Source organism: Micromesistius poutassou (assembly GCF_964030765.1).
Source record: "Micromesistius poutassou genome assembly, chromosome: 15".
NCBI classification, from domain to species: Eukaryota; Metazoa; Chordata; class Actinopteri; order Gadiformes; family Gadidae; genus Micromesistius; species Micromesistius poutassou.
This window is the reverse complement of record NC_140285.1, coordinates 7,708,773-7,713,772: the sequence shown is the minus strand read 5'-3', so window position 1 is coordinate 7,713,772 and position 5,000 is coordinate 7,708,773.

The following is a 5,000-nucleotide window of genomic DNA, read 5'->3' as shown; positions in this document are numbered from 1 at the left end:
TGGAGGAACAGACTGCTTGTGTGGAAGTATAAACATAATCAGCGTCATGTCTCTGAATGAGGCTGGACGATGCTCTATGTATGTAGCGATATTAAAAAACAAAGTGGTCATTAAAGCAGCCGTTTAACCCAGAGTGTTGTATGATGTAGTAATGTGAGATTAGGTGGTTTTTCCACCTTCTCAAAGCATAAAATAGATATCTCCCTCAGCCTATGTCTATAGTCATGGCTCACTGAGACAATACTAGTATATATATTTCCACTTCACCAACACACGTGGGGCAATGTACAGTAAGTGTTTATTTCCAGGCAGCAGCCTCCACAGGGCTGGTCTGCGCTGCTCTGCTGTTTCATTAGGCTCTGATTATGGGCCCTGATGCTGAGTGACAGCGGGCAGATTGGGTTGCACAGCCACTCTAATTCTCCCTATTAATAAAACCGTCCACACGGCCGGCCCCGGACCACATTTATTTATCACAATTTGTCATCTGTCCCATGTTCATCCTTCCATGCCTGGACCCCTATCCATCCCTCTGTAACTGCCACGCCCCCACCTACCCCCACCTACCCCTTAATACCCCCACCTACCTCCAACTACCCCCTCTAACCACACCTAGCACAATCTACGTCCAATTATCCTCACCTACTATCCTTTAACTCCACCTACCCCCACTAACCCCACCTACCTCAATCTACCTCTATCTACCTTTATCTACCCCCAGTACCCCAACCTAACGCAATCTACCCCCACTACCTCCTCATACCCCAACCTATCTCTACCTACCCCCATGGCCCCCACCTTCCCCCACTTCCCCCACAACCCCCACCTACCCCCACTAACCCCACCTACCCTCACCTGCCCCCACTACCCCCCCCCCCCCCGCCAAAACTGAGGCCCTGGCAGTTAGTCAATATGTACATTGGTATGTACACAATGTATTCGCACATTATTACAAGAAATATATTCCCATAACCAAACTCACATTTCTGCTCATGCCTGAGTCAAATGACCCTTGACCTCACTCAGTGAGATGATTTATGAGTCTGCGTGTCCCCCGGGTACTAACCCTAACCCTTACTCTGTCACTTTATGCTCATTACATATTGACACTTTTAGGATGCTGCCTTCCTCCTAATGTTCAATTACCCACGTACAACTGGAACTCTGTTTACACCTTACATACAAAGACAAGACTCTCCTCCCTTTCCATTCTGCGCACAGCGCTAAGCCCCACGTTAAACAACAGCACCAACACATCTGTCCAAACCTCCAGAGCGGGGCCGTCCCGGGGCAGAGACACGCGCCGCGTACCCGGAGCTCAGAGCAGGGGGCCCTGGGGCCCCTCTGCTGTTCTCCTTGAGCAGTGGGGCTTGTTTGGAAGGGAAACGCAGCCCATTTTCATGTGCAAATGTCAGTCAGCTCCCAGCAATCACAGGCTCCTCCGGAGAGCGGGGCCCCGGGACACACGCTGAATAATTGAAGAGCTTTGTGCCACTGAGCTTTGGGGTCGCAACCTTCTAAAGTGATGACAGAAAAACGGTGGCGAGCTCCCCCTTCCATTCAGTCCTATTACCACTTATTTACCGTTACCGATTCCAGGCAGACGGACCGCAGGGGGGTTAGGGTTAGGCCTAGCCCGTAATCCTAACCCTCACAGGAAGGAAAGGAGAAACAAAGATAACAATATGAGTTAAAGCACCAAAACAACAAAATAAGGGGAACACAAACTTGTAGATCGAATTCCCTCTTTCGTCGGTCTCTCCATCCCTCTCTCTTGACGTCCTCCATTGTCCCTCTCTCTATTTGTCATTCAGTGGACTGGCCCCTCTGAAAGAACACCACAAAATATTTTTTTTGTTATTGGCCCCTGAGTCCCCAGGACACACACACACAGAAAAATAAGCACACACGCATGCACACACACACACACATACACACGATCATCCAAGCCAACAAATACAGACAAAAGACGTGACGAACACACGCTAGGAAAAGGTTGATCGCTGTCGCACACGCAGCAGGGGGAGATGTCAGCGTGTCAGGTGTCCCGATGAAAAGTGTGTGTGTCTGTGTGCATTTGTGTGTGTGTCAAGGAAGGCGTCCTAAACCTTCACAGAAGCAGCGATTACAGTGTGACATGAGAAAACCCAGAAAGGTAGACGACGGAGAGAAAGAAATTGATCCATCCTTCGGCGCGCACTCTTGACGTGTCTCTGCCTGCAAAGAGGGACAGTTGGCGGGCAGACGAGTGGTCATCACTCGTCTGCCGCCGCAACCTGACAAGCAGCGCCGCTGGTCTGTGACGGGCCATCCATCCCAATCAAAGGCTTATTGAAAAATGATCCATTTATCTACCTGGTAAGCCCTCAAAGTGATAGCTTTTATTAACTGTTATTTAGGAGGACAAAATGTTTATTGTGGACTGTATTGTGGACTCTTTTTTTTCTTTTTTTATAATCTCGTGTGGGGAAGTGGTCCTTTTTCGCAGTGCTGCAAGAGATACATGCAGAACATGGGGAACTGTGTGTATTAGCGATGCAGAGGAATGTTCCCGATGGAAATGTCAATAGTGTTGCCTTATTAATGCCGCCTTTGAGATGCCGGATCATCAGAGAGGAGCACAGCGTGGAATGGACAACACACCCACTGCATGCTGCCCACTCCACCTAGTTAGAAATCAGTAGTACAACCCTAGTGGCCCTGTGATCGAGATCAACTACCAGGGGCTGGGGGAGAAGGGAGAGGTGGGAGGAGAGAGGGGAGGAGAGAGATGAGGGGAGAGGAGGAGAGGAGAGAGGGGAGGGGAGGAAAGGGGAGAGAGATGAGGGGAGAGGAGGAGAGGAGAGAGGTGGAAAGGAGGGGGGAGGAGAGGAGGGGGGAGAGAGGAGAGGAGAGAGGAGGAAAGAGGGAGAGAGGAGGAAAGGGGAGAGGGGAGAGGAGAGAGGAGAAGATAGGAGAGAGGAAAGGAGTACAGGGTAGAGGGGACAGCAGCGAGAAGGGGAGAGAGCAGGAAAGGAGAGAGGAGAGATGAGCAGGTGAAAGGAACGGGGAGAGGAAAGCGGAGAAAAGAGAAGAGGAGAAAGGAGAGGGGAGGGGGGAGGAAAGATAGAGAAGAGAGGGGGGGCAAGGGGAGAGGGTGCCAGTTTGACCCAGTGTCGTGGGATTCGCTTTGCCCTTGTAACCAATTCCCACAAGGGATCCATATGAATTATTAAGAGCCATCATTTGGTGACTTATGGTGGGTGGCTGACAGCGATTCCACGATAAATTGTGTCAACCAAGAATTACACTTTCTCTTCCTTCCTGGAGCCGATCCATCTTGCTCTCGGCAAACGGTCGCCTCTTCATCGCCCTTCCTGGCCTGCCCCCCAGTGGGGGGCCCCGCCCATTCAGGGCTCCTGCATGTTCCTGGAAGGATTTTTTTATTTGTTTCTTTCAACGTGTGTGAGTGTATTTCTGTTTATTTGTGTGTGTGTGTGTGTGTGTGTGTGTGTGTGTGTGTGTGTGTGTGTGTGTGTGCATACGTGAGTGAGTGTGTGTAGCGGAATGCTAACCTGCTAGTTAGTTCCCTTATTCAACAGACTCTTAACACTGAGCACCTCCAAGTCAAAAGTCACAACTTGTAGGAGCCCGGAGGGCCCTTTAAGGGGTTTTTAAATCATGTGGTTTTCTCACTCATTGCTTGAGGCGGGGGATTGGTTGCTCATGGTTGGGCATATCAGAAGAACAATTTGCCCATTTCTAATTGACATTCCCTGTTGCATAATGTTTCTAACTGACTGATCAGGTATCAGAGATGAGTTCTTTGTGTAAATGCAAACTGAATAATTCATTGTGAGCTGTCGCAGAGAATAAGGATGGGGTGGGGGGCTCTGTGCGTGTGTGTGTGTGTGTGTGTGTGTGCGTGTGTGTGTGTGTGTGTGTGTGGTGGGGGGGGTTTAGCCGTAGAAAAATCGCCTTGCTTGGCCCCCGACCATGAATAATTGATCTGATCTGATTAAAATTTACAGTGATTACCCATCCCATCCCACACACACACACACACACACGCTCTAGCCCAACCCTAAAGTTGATAAAACGCCACACCTGTATTTGCTGTCGCTTTTCCTATTCTCCTATTGTTTATTCAGCACCGTTCATCAGCCATGCTTCTCTTCTCATGGTCATACGCCCGCATACCAAGCGTGCAGGAATGTAAAGCACTTCTGTGTGCTGTCTTAACTAGCCCTAACCCATGCTGTCTTCGCCTGTGTCAAAAGGTTATACTGCCCTACTAGAGTAAGCCCGACTAGTAAAAGTGTCCCAGCCAATCTGCTCATATCGCCGACAGAGCTGTTCATTAAAGTGCTGTTTCCGAGTTCAATTCATTAAAAATCCCATGTTTGTATTCAGGAAGCAATATAGCACTTATTTTCTTGATGCCGCCTAACAACCAATCCAATTAATTTATTCTCTGTCTAGGACACTCACAATCAGCCCCTTGATTAGCCTAGCCAGCTAAAGTGCAGGGTGGGGGAAAACGATTTATTTCCCACACTCTACAACGGGGTAATGAAATAATAGATACTCAGATAACCACGGCATGAACTCCAGATAATGCTGTAATTGTAACAGGCACACTGTCTGAAACAGTGTATTACATAACGATAACATGTTCCAGCGCTATCTTTATCAGCCTGTCTCGAACTGCCAGCGCATGCACAAACGCACAGTCTGGCACCGTGCACATGCCTTTTTTTTTTTTGGAGGGAACACAGGATCATTCCGTTTTGCTCTTAACCTTCAAAATCGGACTAAGGTGAGAGATAGAGTGAGAGTGAGAGAGAGAGGTAGGGGAGGATAGCTAATGACAGTGAGCACAAGCAGTGACCTTTAGAACGAGTCATACAAGCATGACGGACCTGCCACCAGGTGACAAGAAAAGGCTTGAGGAGGTTTGAGGTGAAATCAAATGGGATCCTGCTTGTGTGTCAATTAATTGAAGGTGTGAGAGTTGAAGA